We start from the raw sequence: 21,210 nt of genomic DNA on the forward strand, positions 1-21,210 counted from the left end.
AGTAGTAGTAGTAGTATGTGACTCAATAGTTCAAGGGATAAAGAGATCATATGGTTTCTGTGGTTGGTTGGCTTGCCAAGCTGGTTCATTGTTCCACAGAAGTTTCATTACCCTGCTGGGTAACATCATCAGTGCAGCCTCTGAAGAAGCGCTGTTGTGTTTTCCGGCCTGTTATTTAAACTCTGGTGTCTGTTAAGCTGGGTTACCTCACTTCCAGTTTTCATTTGCAACGGACTGTACATAAGATCTAGCTCTGTGTTGTTGATGGACTTAGTGGAGAACCAGGCATCTCAGAATTCCCATGCTTGTCTCTGCTTGGCCTGTCCCAGGATCCTGGTGTTGTCCCAATCAAATTGGTGCTTTTCCTTATCCATGTGGATGGAGATGAGTGAGTGTTGCTAGTTGATTTTTTGTGAACTCTTATGGCTAATTTTGTTCTTCTCTATCCAATGTAATGTTTGTCACAGTCTTTGCAGGGGATCTTGTATATTATATTGGTCCTGTCCATAGTAGGTAATGGGTCTTTCGTTCAGGTTAGCAGTTGGCATAGGGTTGATGTGGATTTGTGTGCTACTCTGATGCCCAACGGTTGTAGGAGTCCTGTGGTCAAATCAGATGTGTTCCTGAAGTAAAATAGTGTGGTGAGTGTGTTAGGGCGTGCAGTATCTCCCTGGTGTCATTTGTAAAATAAGCATCTTCTGACACAGTTTTTCAGCTATCTGTTGTCCATGAATACTTGGAAGTACTGTTCTTTTTGGCATACTTCAGTGTTGCTGCAATGTGTTGTTGCCTGTTTTTAATAAAGTTTTCATGCAACTTTGTGCATGTTGGGGTGGTTGCTGTTTAAATTCAGTACATGGTCAGTGTGTGTGGCTTTCCTGAGTACCTTTGTTAGGAATTCCCCATTGGTCCTGCTTTCTACCATGATCTCCAGGAATGGGAACTGTTCATTCTTTTCCTCTTCAATGGTGAATCTGATTTCGGTGAGTGTGATTTATTAGTTTGTGTGCCTCTTCTAGTTTGGTCCGTTTAATCATTACAAAGGTGTTATCCGTGTATCGTATCCGTAGTTTCAGTTGGATTAGTGGAAGGGACGTGCTTTCGAGTCTCTGCAGCACTGCTTCAGCTATTACCCTGGAGATAGGCGATCCCATGTGTGCCCCATTGCTCTGTTCATTTATTTGGCCATTAAAGGTAAAGCGAGTAGTGAGGCATAGCTTCAGCATGTGTGTGGAGATGGTGTCACTCACGTCTTGTTCTTGTTTTAGTAGTGTTGCCAGTGTTTCTCTTGATAGTGGTATGTCTATTGATATGACTAGGGCAGTAAAGCCAAATGATACCATGGTGTCGTCATCTAGTCTTATGCCCTTGATGGAATTGAGGAACGCTTGGACTGAGTGGATTAAATGGGGTGACTTGCTGATGAGATGCTTTAACCTCCTTTATAACTCTTTGGATAATCTATGTGATGGCGTGCCTGACAGGGAGACCGGGTCTGAGGGGTACTTGCGATTTGTGCACCTTCCAGAGGCTGTGGAATCAGGGGTGTTAGTTCCTTCTGGTTTCATTCTTGGGTAGTCTGTTTTGTTGGTTTGTCCAGTCTATTTGAGTCTCTTGAGTGTGTATCTGCTGTTCCTGTTGTGGCATCCTCTACATCGGGGAAACCCAACAGAGAGGCTTGGGGACCACTTTGTGGAACACCTATGCTCAGTTTGCAACAAACAGCTGCACCTCCAGTCGCAAACCATTTCAACTCCCCCCTCCCCCTCCCACTCCTTGGATGACATGTCCATCCTGGGCCTCCTGCATTGCCACAGTGATGCCACCCAAAGGCTGTAGGAACATTTCGCTTTGATACCCTTGGGCTGCAGGGTTCCCATGTGGACTTGACAAGCTTCAAAATTTCCCCCCTTCCCCCAACTGCATCCCAAAACCAGCCCAGCTCATCCCTGCCCTACTAACCATTCTTCCCACCTCAAGCCCCACCCCATCTCCTACCCACTAGCCCAATCCCGTCTCCTTGGTCTGTCCGCCCTCCCTGGATTGACTTATCCCCTCCCTAACTCCCCACTTATGTCACCTTTACTGGCTCCAACCCGGTCTTTGACCTGTCTGTCTCCTCTACACCTATCTTCTCCTTTTAGAGATAGTAGAACATAGAACAGTACAGCACAGAACAGGCCCTTCAGCCCACATTGTTGTGCTGACCATTGATCCTCATGTATGCACCCTCAAATTTCTGTGACCGTATGCATGTCCAGCAGTCTATTAAATGACCCCAATGACCTTGCTTCCACAACTGCTGCTGGCAATGCATTCCATGCTCTCAACTCTGTGTAAAGAACCCGCCTCTGACATCCCCTCTATACTTGCCACCAACCAGCTTAAAACTATGACCCCTCGTGCTAGCCATTTCTGCCCTGGGAAATAGTCTCTGGCTATCAACTCTATCTATGCCTCTCATTATCTTGTATACCTCAATTAGGACCCACTCCTCCTCCTTTTCTCCAATGAAAAGAGACCAAGCTCAGTCAACGTTTCTTCATAAGATAAGCCCTCCAGTCCAGGCAGCATCCTGGTAAACCTCCTCTGAACCCTCTCCAAAGCACCCACATCTTTCCTATAATATGGCGACCAGAACTGGACGCAGTATTCCAAGTGCGGTCTAACCAAAGCTTTATAGAGCTGCAACAAGATCTCACGACTCTTAAACTCAATCCCCCTCTTAATGAAAGCCAAAACACCATATGCTTTCTTAACAACCCTGTCCACTTGGGTGGCCATTTTAAGGGATCTATGTATCTGCACACCAAGATCCCTCTGTTCCTCCACACTGCCAAGAATCCTATCCTTAATCCTGTACTCAGCTTTCAAATTTGACCTTCCAAAATGCATCACCTCGCATTTATCCAGGTTGAACTCCATCTGCCACCTCTCAGCCCATCTCTGCATCCTGTCAATGTCCCGCTGCAGCCTACAACAGCCCTCTATACTGTCAACGACACCTCCGACCTTTGTGTCGTCTGCAAACTTGCTGACCCATCCTTCAATTCCCTCGTCCAAGTCATTAATAAAAATTACAAACAGTAGAGGCCCAAGGACAGAGCCCTGTGGAACCCCACTCACCACTGACTTCCAGGCAGAATATTTTCCTTCTACTACCACACGCTGTCTTCTGTTGGCCAGCCAATTCTGTATCCAAGCAGCTAAGTTCCCCTGTATCCCATTCCTCCTGACCTTCTGAATGAGCTTACCATGGGGAACCTTATCAAATGCCTTACTGAAGTCCATATACACCACATCCACAGCTCGACCCTCATCAACTTTTCTAGTCACATCCTCAAAAAACTCTAAGGTTTGTGAGGCATGACCTGCTCCCCTCAAAGCCGTGTTGACTGTATTTAATTAAGCCATGCTCTTCCAGATGGTCAGAAATCCTATCGCTCAGATTTCTTTCTAACACCTTGCAGACGACAGACGTGAGACTTACTGGTCTGTAATTGCTGGGGATTTCCCTATTTCCTTTCTTGAAGAGAGGAATTACATCTGCCTCCCTCCAGTCCTCAGGTACAACTCCAGTGGAGAGCGAGGATGCAAAGATCTTCACAAGTGGCGAAGCAATTTCATTTCTCGCTTCCCAAAGCAGCCGAGGACAAATCTGGTCCGGGCCTGGCGACTTGTCAGTCTTAATGTTTGACAAAATTTTCAGCACATCAGCTTCCTCTATCTCTATCCATTCCAGCATGCACACCTGCTCTTCAAAGGTTTCATTCGCTACAAAGTTGGTTTCTTTCGTAAAGACAGAAGCAAAAAACTCATTAAGGGCTTCCCCTACCTCCTCAGACTCCACACACAAGTTCCCTATGCTATCCCTGATCGGCCCTACTCTTTCTTTGACCATTCTCTTATTCCTCACATAAGTGTAAAATGCCTTTGTGTTTTCCCTGATTCCTTCTGCCAAGCCTTTCTCGTGCCCCCTCCTGGCTCTCCTCAGACCTTTTTGAGCTCCTTCCTTGCCTGCGAGTAATCCTCTCTAGCTGAACTTGACCCTAGCTTCCTCCACCTTATGTAAGCTACCTTCTTCCTTTTCACAAGAAGCTCCACCGCTCTCGTCATCCAAGGTTCCTTTATCTTACCCCTTCTTGCCTGTCTCAGAGGGACATATTTACTCATCACTCCCAACAACTGTTCCTTAAACAGTCTCCACATGTCTATAGTTCCCTCACCATGGAACAATTGCTCCCAGTCCATGCTTCCTAACTCGTGTCTAATCGCGTCATAGTTTCCTCTTCCCCAATTAAATATCCTCCCATTTTGCCTAATCCTCTCCTTCTCCATAGCTATGTAGAATGTGAGGCAGTTATGGTCACTATCACCAAAATGCTCTCCCACCACAAGATCTGATACCTGCCCCGGCTCGTTTCCGAGCACCAAGTCTAGAATGGCCTCTCCCCTCGTCGGCCTGTCAACGTACTGCGTTAGGAAACCCTCCTGAACACACCTTACAAATACAGCTCCATTCGAATCTTCTGCTCGAAGCAAGTTCCAATCAATATTAGGAAAGTTAAAGTCACCCATTACAACAACCCTACTGCGACCACACTTTTCCAAAATCTGTCGACCTATGCTTTCTTCAATCTCCCTGCTGCTATTGGGGGGCCTGTAGTAAACCCCTAACGAGGTGAATGCTCCCTTGCTGTTCCTAATATCCACCCATACTGACTCAGTAGGCAGATCTTCCTCGACAATGGAAGCTTCTGTAGCTGTGATACCCTCTCTGATTAGTAGTGCTACACCCCCTCCTCTCCCCCCCCCCCTCCCCCCCCTCCCTATTCTTTTTAAATGTTCTAAACCCTGGAATATTCAGCAACCATTCCTGCCCATGAGAAACCCATGTCTCTGTTATGGCCACAACATCATAGCACCAGGTACTGATCCATGCTCTAAGTTCATCACTTTTATTCCTGATACTCCTTGCATTAAAGCAAACACATTTTAACCGATCCCTTGGTTCCTTCCCACTAGCTGGTCTACCTCTTGCTACTGCCTCACCTGCATCAACTCTCTCCTCCAGTATACAGCTCAGGTTCCCACCTCCCTGCCATACTAGTTTAAACCTTCTCGAACTACTCGAGCAAACCTTCCACCCAGGACTTTGGTCCCCGTCCTTCTTGTACAGGCCCCACCTTCCCCAGAAGGCATCCCAATTATCTACATATCTGAAGCCCTCCCTCCTACACCAGCTGCGTAGCCACGTGTTCGCTGCGCCCGCTCCCTGTTCCTCACCTCGCTATCTCGTGGCACTGGTAGTAAACCAGAGAACACTACTCTGTTCGTCCTGCTCTGCAGCTTCCATCCTAACTCCCTGAAATCACTTTTTATATCCTCAATCCTATTTCTGGCTATATCACTTGTGCCAATATGTAACACGATTTCTGGCTGTTCGCCCTCCCCTATTAGAACCTTATACACCCGATCGGAGACGTCCCGGACCCTGGCACCAGGGAGGCAACATACCTTCCGGGAATCCCGATCCTGACCACAAAGTCTCCTGTCAATTCCCCTAACTATCGAGACCCTACCACGAGTACTTTTCTATTCTGCCCCCTTCCCTTCTCTGGCACTGAGCCTGACACTGTGGCAAAGAACTGACTACTATGGCTTTCCTCTGGTAGGTCATTTCCCCCCCGCCCCCAGCAGTATTCAAAACGGTATACTTATTGCTAAGGGGAATGCCCACAGGGGATCTCTGCACTGTCTGTCTGTACCCTTTCCTCCCCCTAACTGTAACCCATCTATCCTTGTCCTGAGCCTTAAGAGTGACCAACTCCCGGTAACTCCTCTCAATTACCCCCTCTGCCTCCCGAATGATCCGTAGTTCATCCAGCTCCAGCTCCATTTCTCTAACACGGTTTTCAAGGAGCTGTAGCTGGGTGCACTTCCCGCAGATGTAGCCATCGGAGACGTGTGTCGCGTCTCTCAACTGCCACATTCTGCAGGAGGAGCAAGCAATTGCCCTAGCATCCATACCCCACTTATCTGAACACCCACTCAGTACTAAAGTAGAAAGCTTACGTCAAGTAATAATAACAAATTAATAACAAACTTATAATCAGTAGAGAAAGTTTAGAATGAACCTTACCTTATTAACTAGGTTAGAGGAGGAGGGCGGGTGGGAGACACTACAGTTGTAGAGTCTCGGGTTTAGCCGCCTTGCTGATATATATACTCACTGCTTTCCTTCCCGGCTGCCCCTCTGGTCCTCGTCACTTCCTCCGCTGCTCCCGCTCCTTCTCTGAAAGAGGAAAAACACCGCTGCCCGCTACCGGTAAGTAATTTTAAAAATAAACTGCTTTACCTTAGCTGCAGTCTTCCGGGTCCGTCTTACCTCAGCTGCTGCTCGCACTCAAAACGGTAGTAACTGCAGATGCTGGAGAATCTGAGATAACAAGGCCTAGAACTGGATGAACACAGCAGGCCAAGCAACATCAGAGGAGCAAGAAGGCTGACATTTTGGGCCTAGACCTTCCTTCAGAAAATGAAGAAGGATGTAGGCCCAAAACATCAGCCTTCCTGCTCCTCTAATGCAGCTTGGCCTGCTGTGTTCATCCAGCTCTACACCTTGTTATCTCCTATCTTCTCCTTTATCCATCTTTGTGCCCCCCCCCCGCCATTTATTTCAGAATCCCTTTCCCCTCCCACATTTCTGAAGAAAGGTTTCAACCTGAAACATCCAAGGAGTGAGGCCTGATATCCTGGTCCCCCTCCAGTCTCTGGAACGAAGTCTGTCATCTTAATGTAACTTTTAGTGCGATTTTACCACTCCCTTAAGCTGTATCTACAAAGACTTTGTCTAGATAATTGAAATAATTGCACAGAGGCCAGTATCCCTTTACTAAGTCACCCTTTATTTACGTGTGCATGATAAATTGGCTGTAGCCAGCCAGCTTGAAGTCAGTTGCCTGTACTGAGGAGATGCCATATCTCCTGTTTACGTATATTTTTGTTTTTTAGGTGATTCTAATGTCCAGGTTATCTCTTTTCCCTTCACTGCTGCCATTCAGCCTTCATTACCGCCATTCAGCAGTAGGGCTTGTTTTCCTTAGCACTCTTGTAGTGCGTGTGCAGCTGTCAGTCAGTTTTAAAAAAAACAGGTGCACAAATAACTTTATTAACATACCACCACCAGAAAAAATCCAAACAAGAGCACTGCAAGGAGGACAGGCAAGGTAGACTCACATGGTTTTTTTTAAGTGTACCAGGGTGGAGATGGCAATTAGGTAAGTGGTATGCTTTTTCTGAGAAATGTGGGAAATCAGGGAGCAGTCTAGTGTCCCTGACAATTGCACCTCCAGGAAATGTGACCAGCTACAGCTCCTTGCAGACCACGTGGTTTGGTAGAGAAGCAGCTGAACACACTGCGGTGCATACAGTGGGTAGAGAGAGCAGTAAACACTAGCTTTAGGGTGATGGTTACACCACAGATCCAGGCAGATAGATGGATGACTGGCAGGAGAGGCAGGCAGGGAGTATAGGAGCCTGCTGTGAATATTCCCCTCAAACAGACATACCATTTTGCATACTGTTGAGGGATAGCCTCTCAGGAAATGGTACAAGCAGCAGCCAGGCTTGTGGCACCACAACTGGTTCTGCTGTAGAACAGGGTAGGACAAAGTCCAAGTGAGCAATAGCAGTAGGTGACTCATTGCCAAGGGCACAGACAGGCATTTCTGTGGCTGTGAACAAGACTCCAGGACTGTGTGATGCCTCCCTGGTGCCAGGCTCCTTGATGTCTCATAGCGGGTAGAGGGCATCCTGAAATGGGAGGGAAAACAGACAGAAGTCATTGTCCACATTGGCATGAATGACATAGGTGGGCAGATGTTCTGCAAGGACAATTTAGGGAGTTACATAGGGAGCTAAAAAGCAGGATTTACTAGAGTTGGATTACTACTCATGCCAGGGGCTAATGATGCTAGGGTCTGGGTGGTATGCTGCAAGGGTTGATGTGGACTTGCTGGCCTGAACGGCCTGTTTCCACACCATAGGGATTCTATGATACTAAAAAGCAGGGTAGTGGAGGTGGGTGATTTCAACATTTCCTATTATTAACTGGGACTCCCCTAGAGCCAGGGGCTCAAATAGAGAGCAATTTGTTAGATGTGTCCAGGAGAGCTTTTTGAGACAGTATGTTGACAATCCAGAGAGGAGGCCATACTAGACTTGGTATTAGGGAATGAGCCAGCACAGGTGATTGATGTTTCAGTAGAAGAGCATTTTGAGCTTAGTGACTGTAATTCCCTGAGATTTCGAATGGTCATGAACAAGGACAAGAGTGGCCCTCAGGTGAGGATGCCTAATTGGACAAGGGCCAGTTACATCCAAATTAGACAAGAACTGGGGACTGTGGATAGGGAGCAGTTATTTGAAGACAAATCTACGTCTGGCTTTTGAGAGGCTTTCAAAGACCAGTCGATTAAAGTGCAGGATATGCATGTCCCTGTAAGACTGTAGGATAGGAATGGCAGGATCCAGGAACCATGGATGACAAGGGAAATTAGTCAAAAGCAAAAAAGCATATGACAGGTCTAGGGGGCTGCAAACTAGCAAAGCCCTTGAGGAATATAGAGAAATTAGGAAGGAACTTGAATGCAGAATTAGATTAGATTAGATTCCCTACAGTGTGGAAACAGGCCCTTTGGCACAACAAGTCCACACCGTCCCTTGAAGGCTAAAAGGGGCCATGAAATGTCTTTAGCAAACAGTGTCAAGGAAATCCCAAAGCTGCTTATATGCATATATTAGAAGAAAGAGGGTAGTAAAGGAAGGAGTAGGCTGCCTCAAAGACAAAGGAGGCAAGTTATGTGTGGAGCCACAGGAGGTGGGAGAGATCCTCAATGAGTATTTTGTATCGGTATTCACAGAGCAGAAGGACATGACTGATGTTGAGGTCAGAGATGTATGTGAGAATACTCTGGAGAATATCATTATATTAAAGGAGGAAGTTTTGGTATCCTAAATCGCATTAAGGTAGACAAGTCCTCAGGGTCAGATCTACCCCAAGTTGCTATGAGAGGCAAGGGAAGAAATAGCTGGGGCAATGAGCAGATATTTTCACCTCCTCTTTGACCACAGGTGAGGTTTTAGAGGACTGGAGACTAGCCAATGTACCCTTGTTTAAGTAAGGAAGCAGGGATAATCGAGGAAATTATAGGCCAGTGAGTTTGACATTTGTGGTGAACAAGGTCTTGGAGAAGATACTCGGGGACATGATATGCACATGTTAGAAAGAAAACGGGCTAGCTAGCAACAGGCGGCATGGTTTCATACGGGGAAGATCATGTCACCAACCTGATCTAATTTTTTTGAAGAGGTGACAAAGATAATTGAGGAAAGAGCTGTGAATGTAGTTTATATGAGCTTTAGTAAGGCATTTGACAAAGTCCCACATGGCAGATTGGTACAAAAACTAAAGTCACTTGGGATTTGAGGAAGGCTAGCTAGATGGACTCAACTTGGCTTGGCCACAAAAGAGACAGCATAGTGGTAGAAGGGTGCTTTTCAAAAAGGAGACTAGTAACTAGTGGTTAGGTCCTGTCTTGTTTATTGTGTATATATAAATGATCTGGAGGAAATCATAAGTTTGCAGACGATGTGAAGATTGATGGAGTTGCTGATATTGCCGATTGTGAAAAGATTCAACAGGATATAGATAGATTTGCAACTTGGACATAGAAATGGCACATGGAGTTTACTCTGGACAAATGCAAGATGGTGTGTTTTGAAGGATCAAATTTAGGTGTGAATTATACTGTAAATGGCAGGACTGTTTGGAACATTAACATACAGGTGCATCTGGGCATTCAGGTCCACAGCTCCCTAAAAGTGGCAACAAAGGTGGCTGAAGTGATATGGCATGCAGATCTTCATCGTCCTGGGCATGGAGTACAAGAGTTGGCAAAACATGTTGCAGCCATATAAAACCCTTCGTAGGCAGAATTTGGATTATTGTGTGCAGTTTTGGTTGCCAGATTAGCAGAAGGACGTGGAAGCTTTGGGGAGAGTGCAGAGAGGGTTTGCTAGGATGTTGCCCAGTCTCAAGGGCATTGGCTGTGAGGGAAGACTAGGATTACTTTCACTGTAAAGACAGTGGCTGGGAGGAGACTTGATAGAGGTCTACAAAATTGAGGCACAGATAGGGTGGATAGTCAGAGGCTTTTTTCCCCAGGGTTGAATTCTTGGTTGCATGGGGACACGAGTTCAAGGTGATAGGACATAAGTTTAAGGGAGATGTGTGAAGAAATTTTTTCAGGGTGGTAGGAGCCTGGAAGGCACTGCCAGAAGAGGTGGTGGAAGCAGGCACGTTGGTGACATTTAAGAGGCATCTGGATGGTTGCATAAATAGGGAAGGAATAGCGGGAGACAGACCAAAGAAAGGCAGAAGGTTTTTTTAAAATTTAATCAGGGCATGATGATTGTCATAGGCTTGGAGGGCCAAAGGGCCTGCTCCTGTGCTGTACTTTTGTTCTTTGTTTGTTCACTACCTCGCTCTGCACCAGGTACCCAAAGATCGAGAGTGTGGCTAAAGTGCAGCCAGAAACACAAGGAGATTTTTAAGATAACTGAAAAGGGAGTGCAAGCACCCACACCCAGTACATACAATGGTTTACAGACTCCATAGCTCTGCAAAACGGACAGTTGGGTTGGGAGCCTGTGAACCACCACTGCCTGTAGTTACATGGGAATTCTGCATGCAGCACCCTCCAATGCAGGTCCCCAAATGAAAGCAGGAGGACTCCCGCCTAGAGAGCTCTCCAATGGAGATCAGCTTCTGTTTAACTTTTTTCCCTCTTTTTAAAAAATTTTTTTTGCTGTTCCCATACACAACTGCTATCCAGCAGTAGTGCGTATCTTCCCCAGCACCCAGGTGTGAGACACAGTAAAAAGTCCCAGGTGTGCAAATAACTTTATTAACATACCATCATCAGGGAAATTACCCATGTGACCAAAGCATCAGTATCAAGCAGAGTCCCTGTAGGAGCAATGCGTGTGTGAAAGCAAAAATGATGGGCTGGGTAGAGATCAAATCAAAATAGAGTTCGTGGGGGAAATAAAGCACTCCACATCCCGTGGTGTCCACCTGTCTGGAAAGGTATCAAGAATGCCAATGCACACTGTGCGTCTTCTCCAGGGGTACCCAGGCACAGATGTAGCCACAGAAGAGGGCAGGCAATCAGCCATAATGACACCCTTTGTGGCCTACTGCCTGGACCAGTTAATGGTCAACTTGGCCAGGCCCAGGAGCAGAACCACAAGGAGATCTTCTGACCTGCTTGCCCCCCTCTGCACCAGGTGCCCAAAGATTAGGAGCTTGAGACTAAAGTGAAGCCAGAAGCACACAGAGATCTTTAAGGTAACTGAAAAGGGAGGACAAGTACCCAAACCTAAAAGATTGTGGTCCGTGGATTCCACAGCACTGCAAAACAGGCAGTTGGGCTGGGAGTCTGTGAACAACTGCAACCTGCCGATTGCATGGGACTGCTGCGTACAAACCCTCCATCCCAGATCCTTGAGGGAAGGTGGCAGGAAGTCCTGCATAGAGAGCCCGCTGCTGGGAAACGACTCATATTCCTATTGGTCAATCAGGGCTTTCCTGATTGGCCCAGTTTAACAACCCCAATCAATGACCTCACATTCAACAAGGTCAGCCTTGTTCCAATCATTACATCATCTGCACTCCTCCCCCCCCCCCCCCCAAAAAAAAAATCAACAACCCCAACCCCAAGCCTGCGGATGTAGGCCTGGTGACATTTTCGCCCCAAGTCCAGTTGGTCTGATGCAGACTCTGACACAAGCAGTTTGTACTGGACTGAGGCCTGCCACTTGTGTCCAGAGCATCTCGGGAGAATTTCCTCCACCTCTTCAGGTGGGAATGGTTTTGAGGCTGTATTCTTCTCAGACTCAACTTTCCTCAGCTGGAAGGAGGAGGAGAAACAATAGTTTTCAACAGGCTTTCTGGCTTTTCTGAGGGGCCAAGTATGTTTAATTCTTGCCCCGTTTGTGAGGTAACAGCTTTTCAGGTGATCTATATGTTTGTTCAGGACTGCAAATGGTGGGACTTATTCTTGTCTCGACCTCATCCTGTAAGCATAAAGGGCCATTTTCGTTGTTCTGGAACCCAACTTCATCCCTTGAATTAAATAATCACTCTCGCTTAAGGGAAACATTTGGCCGACCTCTGCATTCCTGCTGCTATTTCACTGTGCCCCGAAGTCTGGGAATATCAGTTTAACCTGGTGCAGAGTCTTCTCCCCATCAACTGTGGAGCTATCCCTGTTGTTGCGTCTGGGGTGGTTCTGTAATTGAACAGGAACCAGGACAGTTTGGTATTGATGCTGTAGGCTGCTTCTTGAGCCCTTCCTTCAATGTTTGGGCTGATGTTTCTGCTAGACCGTTGGACACTGGGAAGATATGGAGCTGTCCTTATGGGCAAATGCCATTTGACTTTAGGAAATATTTGAATTCCCTGCTGACAACTGATGTCTTGTTGTCCATGACCAGTACTTCCAGGAGTCTGTGTATTGTGAACAACAGTTGTCACCCCGAGTTTGCTGAACGAACTTTATGCACTTCATCCACCAGGAACATTGAGTCCATGAAAGGACTGGTGTAGTCAAGATGGTTTTCCCAGCCATTCCCACAAATGTGGGGTCACTGCTGGTGACAGTTTTTGTCGTTATTGGCACTGTGGTCACTAAACCAACAACACAGTCATGTTGGCATTGAACCCCGGCCAGCAGATATAGCAAGAGGCTAACATCTTCATTTTGGAAACCCCTGAATGACCACAGTGGAATGCAGCCAGTACCTGGTGACAACCCTGACTCGGGACATTCACGCTTGCTCCCCATAGTAATATGCCATCCTCTACAGTGATCTGGTATCACCGGGTCCAGGAAAGTTTCAGTCTTGTTGCAGTGACCTTTCTGTTCCCTCCTCCTCCTCCCCCCAATTACCATGAGCTGCTTTAGTTTCACTAGAATAGGATCTTTTGGAGTCCACAGTCACTTGTTGTCAGTGGCGCCCGGAAGGGGGTCCAGGAACTGAAATGGACACTTCCAGTGAATGCACCACAGTTGGAGCATCAGCCAGTGGGAGGTGGCTCGAAGCATCCACGTTAGCCACTTGGTTTCCTGGATGGCATTCTAATTTGCACGTGCTGGGAATAAGGGCCCAATGCTGAATTCTACCAGAAGCTATGGGTGGCACCATCTTGTCTTCCTTCGGTAGCCCTAGCAGGAATTTGTGATCTGTTACTATGACAAATTCCCACCTGTGAATGTACTTCCACACACCAAAGATGACCGCCAAACTCTCCTTTGCTATGTGGGCATTTGCAACTGGTATCAGCTTAAAGTCCAGGAAGGATACGCTACCAGGTGTTCCTCTCCATTGGTCTACCAGTGAGCCAATACTACCCCAATACTGTAGCGGAGGCATCGCACATCACCACTACCTCTTGCTTTGGATCATAGTTGGCCAACACCTTAACTGCTTTTTCACTTCCTTAAAGGCTACTTTCCATCTACATGACCACTTCCAAGGCTGACCCTTTTCCAATAGCACGTGTAAGGGTGCCAAGATGGAAGCCAGGTGACATATGAATGTTCTGTAACAACTCCCTGACACAATGAAAGGCCAAAGCTGCAGTACAGACGTGAGAGCTGGTGCTGCTTTGATTGTCCTGACTTTATTCTCCAACTGGTATAACCTAGTTTTGTCAATATTGTAATCCAAGTAGGTCACTTGGTGTGTCTGGAACAAACATTTGGACGGCGTAACATCGAGGGCCAAAGGGCCTGTTCTGTGCTGTATTGCTCTATGTTCTATTTGCTTAAAATCCTCACAGATGAACTGGACAGTTAGGCTTCACAATCAGTACGATCAGTGCTGCCTATTCTGTAAACTGCAATGGCTTGATTCTTTTGCTCCCCTGATTTCTGCCTCTACTTTTGCTCACAAGGCAAATGGCACTAGGCAGGCCTTGCAAAATCTCAGAATTGCTTCCTGGGTAGCTTTGGCCCCTTTGATAGCCCCAAGCCCTTCCAGAAGTACTCCTGGGTATTTCACTACGATTCACTGTGAAATGTTGAGCCAATCTAGGTGACTGTGTTGCTCGACCAATTCTGCCTCAGTAGGCTTGGGCCCTAGCCTTTTACGACTATCAATGGTTACTGCACCAACTGCTTCTCGTAGGAGACTGGAACCAAAGTCATATCCTTAATCTGCAACAGTTCCGCCGTGTAATTTCTCAGTATGGTTGAGGTCTTGGAGCAAACTTAAGATTTGGAGTACGGACCAAATCTTGTTAAAGGCAGATTCTGCACCCTTGTACAACTGCACTGGTATCAAGCTCCATGGGAACTGGGTGACCATTTAACCAAACATTAATTTTAATTGGTTCCAATTGGATGTTACAAACAATTTAATTGTTCCAATCCACATGTAGGGGGATTTTCCAGGGTGTGCACTCTCCTGGGGACCAGCCTGTGAATTCTCTTCCTCAAGTCAGGCCCTGTAGGACGACTTTCCTGTCTGTATAATGGCAGCAACTACAAAACCTTGCCGGCCCAGATCCTGAACTTTTTAGTCTCTTGTCTGAGGCTCGGATTTATTGTGGGGTTGTGCTGTGGGCTGGCCTAGTATCCTCATGCTCAGAGCCTATTGCACGGCATATCCTGTGATTGATTGCATACACTGAAGTGGTGTTCCCCAAGCTCAGTCAGAGAGGTGAGGGAGTCCACTTCCATTGGAATGCCCGAGAACTCCTGTACTCCACTGATAATGCCAGTTGTAGGGCCTGTTTGAAGACCAGTTTGGCTTTGGTGAGTAGGCGCTTCTACATGGTTATGTCATTAATCCCACAGAACAAATGGTGTCCTAGCATCTCATTGTGTTAACCTAAAATCACGTGCCTCGGCCAGTCAAAGAACACAGGAACAGGCCCTTCAGCCTTCCAAGCCTGCGCCGATCCAGATCCTCTATCTAAACCTGTTGCCTATTTTCCAAGGATCTGTATCCCTCTGCTCCCTGCCCATTCATGTATCTGCCTAGACACATCTTAAATGACAGTATCATGTCCACCTCTACCACCTGTGCTGGCAATGTGTTCCAGGCACCCACCACCCTCTGTATAAAGAACTTTCCATACACATCTCAGTTAAACTTTTCCCGTCTCACCTTGAAATCATGACCCCTAGTAGTGGAGTCCCCCACTCTGGCGGGGGGGAGAAAGCTTCTTGCTATCCACCCTGTCTATTCCTCTCATGATTTTGTAAACCTCAATCAGGTCCTTCCTCAACCTCCATCTTTTGAATGTAAATAATCCTAATCTACTCAACCTCTCTTCATAGCTAGCACCCTCCATACCAGGCAACATCCTGGTGAACCTCCTCTGCACCCTCTCCAAAGCATCCACATCCTTTCGGTAATGGGGCGACCAGAACTGTATTCAGTATTCCAAATGTGGTCGAACCAAAGTCCTATGCAACTGTAACATAACCTGCCAACTCTAGTACTCAATACCCTGTCTGATGAATGAAAGCGTGCCATATGCTGCCTTGACCACTATCCACCTGCGTTGCCACCTTCAGGGTACAGTTGTTCTGAACACCCAGATCCCTCTGTGCATCAATTTTCCCCAGGGCTTTTCCATTTACCACATAGCTCACTCTTGAATTGGATCTTCCAAAATGCATCACCTTGCATTTGCCTGGATTGAACTTCATTTACCATTTTTCCGCCCAACTCCCCAATCGATCTATATTCTGCTGCATTCTCTGACAGTCCCCTTCACTATCTGCTACTCCACTATCTGTCCACCGGTCTGTAATTACTGGGATTATCCTTGCTACCCTTCTTAAACAAGGGGACAACATTAACAATTCTCCAGTCGTCTGGGACCTCACCCGTGCTCAAGGATGCTGCAAAGATGTCTGTTAAGGCCCCAGCTATTTCCTCTACCGCTTCCATCAGTAACCTGGAATAGATCCCATCCAGTCCTGGGGACTTGTGTACCCTAATACCTTTTAAAATACCCAATACTTACCCCTCCTTATGCTGACTTGACCTAGAGTAATCAAATATCTATCCTTTATCTCAACGTCCATCATGTCCCTCTCCTCAGTGAATACTGACGCAAAGTACTCATGAAGAATCTCACTCATTTTCTCTGACTCCTCGCATAGCTTCTCTCCTTTGTCCTTGAGTGGGCGAACCCTTTCTCTCTACCCTCTTGCTCCTTATGTATGAACAAAAGGCTTTGGGATTTTCCTTAACCCTGTTTGCTAAAGATACTTCATGACCCCTCTTAGCCCTCTTAATTCCTCTTTTCAGATTAGTCCTACTTTCCCAGTATTCTTCCAAAGCTTCGTCTGTTTTCAGTCACCCAGGCTTTATGTATGCATCTTTTTCCTCTTTGCTAGTCTCACAATTTTGCCTGTCATCCATGGTTCCCTAATCTTGCCCTTTCTATCCCTCATTTTCACAGGGACATGTCTGTCCTGCACTCCAATCAACCTTTAAAAGCCTCCCAAGTATCAAATGTGGAATTACCCTCAAACAGCTGTTCCCAATCCATATTCCCCAGCTCCTGCTGAATTTTGCTATAGTTGGCCTTACTCCAATTCAGCACACTTCCTTAAGGACCACACTCCTCTTTGTCTGTCAGTAATCTAAAACTTACAGAATTGTGATCACTATTCCTGAAGTAATCCCCTACCGAAACTTCAACTACCTGGCCGGGCTCATTCCCCAACACCAGGTCCAGTATGGCCCCTTCCCGGGTTGGACTATTTAAATACTGCTCTGGAAAACCCTCCTGAACGCTCCTTATAAATCCTGCTCCATCTCAACCCCTAACACTAAGTGAATCCCAGTCAATGTTAGGAAAATTAAAACCTCCCATCACCACCACCCAGTTGCTCTGACATCTTTCCATAATCTGTCCACATATTTGTGTGCCTCTATCTCATTGTTACCGTACCCTTCCTATTTCTGAGCTCTGCCCATATTGCCTCACTGCTGGAGTCTTCCATAGTGCCCTCCTTCAGCACAGCTGTGATATCCTCTTTGACCAGTAATGCAACTCCTCCATCCCTTTTACCTCCCTCTCTATCCTGCCTGAAGCATTTATATCCTGGGATGTTTAATTGCCAATCTTGCCTTTCCCTCAACCAAGTCTCAGTAATAGCAATAACATCATACTCCCAGGTTCTAATCCAAGTCCTAGGTTTTATCTGCCTTACCTACTGCACTTCTCGCATTAAAACAAATGCACCTCAGACCACCTGCCCCTTTGCATTCATCATCTGCTCTCTGCCTATTCTTCCCCTTAGTTGCACTAACTTCATTATCTATTTCCTTACAGGCTTTAGTTACTACCTCCTTAGAGTCCACTAACCTCTTCATTTGGCTCCCATTCCCCTGCTGCATTAATTTAAACCCTCCCCAACAGCATTAGCAAAAGCAGCCCCTAGGACATTGATTCCAGTCCTGCCCAGGTGTACAGCGTCTAATTTGTAATAGCCCCACCTCCCCAAAACCGGTCCCAGTGTCCCAGAAGTCTGAACCACTCCCTCCTGCACTATCTCTCAAGCCACTCAGTTATCTTGCCTATTCTTTCATTTCTATTCTGACGAGAATGTGGCACTGGTAGCAATCCTGAGATTCCTACCTCTGAGTCCTATGTTTTAATCTGGCTCTGAACTCCCTAAATTCTGTCTGTAGGACCTCCATCCTGTTTTTTTTTCCCCTATATCATTGGTGCCTACATGCACTACAACTGCTAGCTGTTCACCCTCCCCTTTCAGAATGTCCTGCAGTCGATCTGAGACATCCCTGACCCATGCACCTGGGAGGCAACATACCATTCGGGAGTCTTGTTTTTGACCACAAAACCGCCTATGTACTCCCCTTACAATCGAATCCCCTATGATTATAGACCTTCCACTCTCCTTCCTGCCTTTCTGTACAGCAGAGCTAGCCACGGTGCCATGAACCTGGCTACTGCTGCCTTCCCCTGGTGAGCCATCTTCCTCCAACCATATCCAAAACAGTGTATCTGTTTTGGAGGGAGATGACCACAGGGGTCACTTGCACTGCCTTCCTGCTTTTTGGTCATCTATTCCCTTTTTCCTTCAGCCGTCCAAATCTGCGGTATGACCAATTTGCTGAACATGCTATCCAACGACTTCCAAAGTAAGTCCATCCGCAGCTCCAGAGCCATCATGCGGTCTCATAAGAGCTGCAGCTGGACACACTTCTTGCACGTGTAGGAGTCAGGGACATCAGCCGTGTCTCTGAGCTCCCACATTGAGCAAGAGGAGCATAACACTGGTCTGGGATCACTGTTTTTACTGAAGCTTAACTTAGTCCTTCAATAATATCAAATACTAGATCAATGAAATGAAAAAAAATTGTACCAAATCACTGTACTTACCAGCACATGATTTAAAAAAAAGGAAAAACACTTAAAATTTATCAGCATACCAGAGTCTGTCTTCTTTTGGTCAGAGGAGGAGGGCAAGTGGGAGATGCTGCACGTGCAGTGTCTCAGGTTTAACCACTGCCCAAATACATCAGTTCACTCAATTCTGAGAGTGCAATTCGACCACTCCCACTCAGCTCCGCTGCCAAACTGAAGAACTTGCCTCCCGCCAGGCCCCTGGTCCTCGCTGTCACTGCTGCGGCAGCAGTGACAATGGAGGTCACTGATTGCACGAGGTAAGTTTTTAAACTGGGAAACTTACCTCCCAGCAGGCCCCTGGTCCTCGCTGTCACTGCTCCTGCTGCTGCAAAAACGAAAATGGGCGTCTCAATCTCAAGAATCCCCAAATGGATTCCCATGGTTCTTTAACTGCTGAATAAAACTAATAACTTCTCAAAATTAGAGATCGTTTGGGGTTGTAATATTCCTTAACCAAATCAGTTAACTCTTGGAAGGATTTAGTGTCTGGTGTCTCTGGGAAAGTTATGGGTCCATAAGCAGCCACAAGGTTTACTAGTTGCTTTTCATCTGGCCTTTTGCCCAGAGACAATAGTGTGCCCTTTCCATGTACTGGACCCAGTCTTCGAAAGCAGGATCAAATGTATCAAGCTTCCTAAATAAAGGCATGGTGCCAGAAATGTTTGTCCCAACTTCAAGATGACTGTTGCAAGCAAATGTTCTTCAGGTACATTCTGTTTTTTTTTCCTGTTGCCACTGAAATAACTACACAGAAGCCTGTATCCCATCACCAAGTCGCTGTTTATTTACTTGCGCACAGCACGCTGACTGTGGTCAGCCAGCTTGGAGTCAGTCAGCTGAACTGAGGAGATTCTAATGCCCTGGCTATATCTTTCTTTCTTTTTAAGATTCTAATCTCTTTGTTATGTTGGTCAGTCGGGGCTATCCTGTTTTGACTAGTGTCATTGATTGGGGTTGTTGAATGGGTCAGTAAAGTCAGTCTCATTCCAAAACTACACTGTACCTCATTGAATCTTATAATATTACAACAAACAATGTTAAATTGGAAAATGATTTTTTAAAAGTCAAGGATTAAGATCCCAGACAGTAAAAGGGTAGAATTTAGTGGTCTAAAAGGTAAATGAGAGACTTTCTAGAGAGATTATTAGGCTCCAAGCTAGGTACGTAACCATGAGGAATAAATACATGGTATCCAAAGTTAGTGCACTCTGGATGACTAAGGATATTGTTCAGAAAATAAAAAAGGAAAAGGAGGCACATGATGCATGCTAGAATAGTTAATAGTCTAATTTCTAATGCTATCTCCAAATATGAGAGAGAGAGAGAGAGAGAGAGAGAGAAGGTTAAAAGGAAAGGATGGCAGGTTCACTGAAACAAAACTACAGTGCTCTTCAAACATATTAATTGTAAAAGAAGTGTGAAAGATTGAGTGGGTCCCATAAGGAAAAGGCAGGGTAAAGCAGTTCACTGACAAAGGGTATGGTAGAGGTACTAAATAAGTGTTTTGCTTCTGTCTTTACCAAATTAGGAAGTGGTAACAATGGCCTGGTTGAAAATGTACACGTTGAGAATCTGAGCACTTTGGTGATAGATAAAGAAGGCGTGCTAATAAGGCTGCCAGCACACCAGGTACAGAAGTCACCAGGCCGAGATTAGTGAGACAGGTAAGGGGAGAAAATTGCAGAGCTGATAACACACATTTTCCAGGCTTCTCTGATCACTAGATCAGTCCCAGGGGACTTAGAAAGCTCTAAATGTGACACCACTCTTTACGAAAGGGCCATCACTCAGGAAACTATAGACCTGTCAGCTTCAGTTCAATAGTGGGAAAGCTGACGGAGGCCATAATACAGGAGACGATAAATATACACTTTGTGAAAATATGTTAATGCTCAACAGTCAACTTGACTTTGTCAGGGGCAGGTCATATCAGCAAATTTAATTGAGTTCTTTGAGATGACAGGCAGTGGATAAGGGTAGTCTTGTGGATGTTGTATATTTAGACTTTCAGAAAGCATTTGATGTGGTGCCACTTGTCAGATCCATGAGCAAATTTAGAAATGTTTGGGATTGATGGGTTTTTGGCATCGTAGATTAGAAGTCAACTAAAAACAGGAAACAGAGGGTAGGTATAGATTGACATGTCTCAAATTGGAGATGAGTTGAAAGTGGTGTTTCCCTTGCTTTTTCTGATTTGTATAAAAAAATGGTATTTATTATTGAGGGCAAAATGTTTAAATTTGCAGAGGATACTAAGCTGGAGAGAATAGTGAATTATGAGAATGATGCTATGGAACTTCAGAGGGAATGTTGGTGAAGTGGGCAGACACCTGGCAGATGAATTTCAATGCAGGGAAATGTGAGGTAATGCATTGTGGTAAAAGAAACTTGGTGATACAATACAGACAAAACTTTTGATGGGAGAATAACAGCACAGGGTTAAAGTCACTAATTCTCTGAAGATGGTCAGGCAGGGTGAAACACTTGTTGTAAGAGATGTAATGGCAGTTAGAGACCAGAGCAGCAAAGTAAAAGTAAAACAGCACTTAAGAAATTTATTGAAGCAAAACACAGGTGTCGATGCAAAGGGTGGGGGTCCAAGACTCACTCAGGAACTTGAACTCTCTCCAAGTACAATGGTGAGAAAGTACTTATTCTATACCATTACACAAACAGGCTCACAC

At 45.9% G+C, this 21,210-nt stretch overlaps 1 protein-coding gene across 10 annotated transcripts in view; it reads left to right on the forward strand.

Moving 5' to 3' along the window:
- The window catches only part of tmem108 (transmembrane protein 108), a 195,598-nt gene that overhangs the window by 81,553 nt on the left and 92,835 nt on the right, over positions 1-21,210 (forward strand). The window contains exon 5 of one of the 10 annotated variants that reach the window (XM_059653768.1): positions 20,055-20,190. The exons of the other annotated variants lie outside the window; for them this stretch is intronic. The gene's annotated coding sequence lies outside the window, so the exon portion shown is untranslated. The remainder of the gene's footprint in view (positions 1-20,054; positions 20,191-21,210) is intronic. 10 annotated transcript variants of the gene reach the window in all.

The sequence above is a fragment of the Stegostoma tigrinum genome, chromosome 2 (assembly GCF_030684315.1).
Source record: "Stegostoma tigrinum isolate sSteTig4 chromosome 2, sSteTig4.hap1, whole genome shotgun sequence".
Classification (NCBI taxonomy): domain Eukaryota; kingdom Metazoa; phylum Chordata; class Chondrichthyes; order Orectolobiformes; family Stegostomatidae; genus Stegostoma; species Stegostoma tigrinum.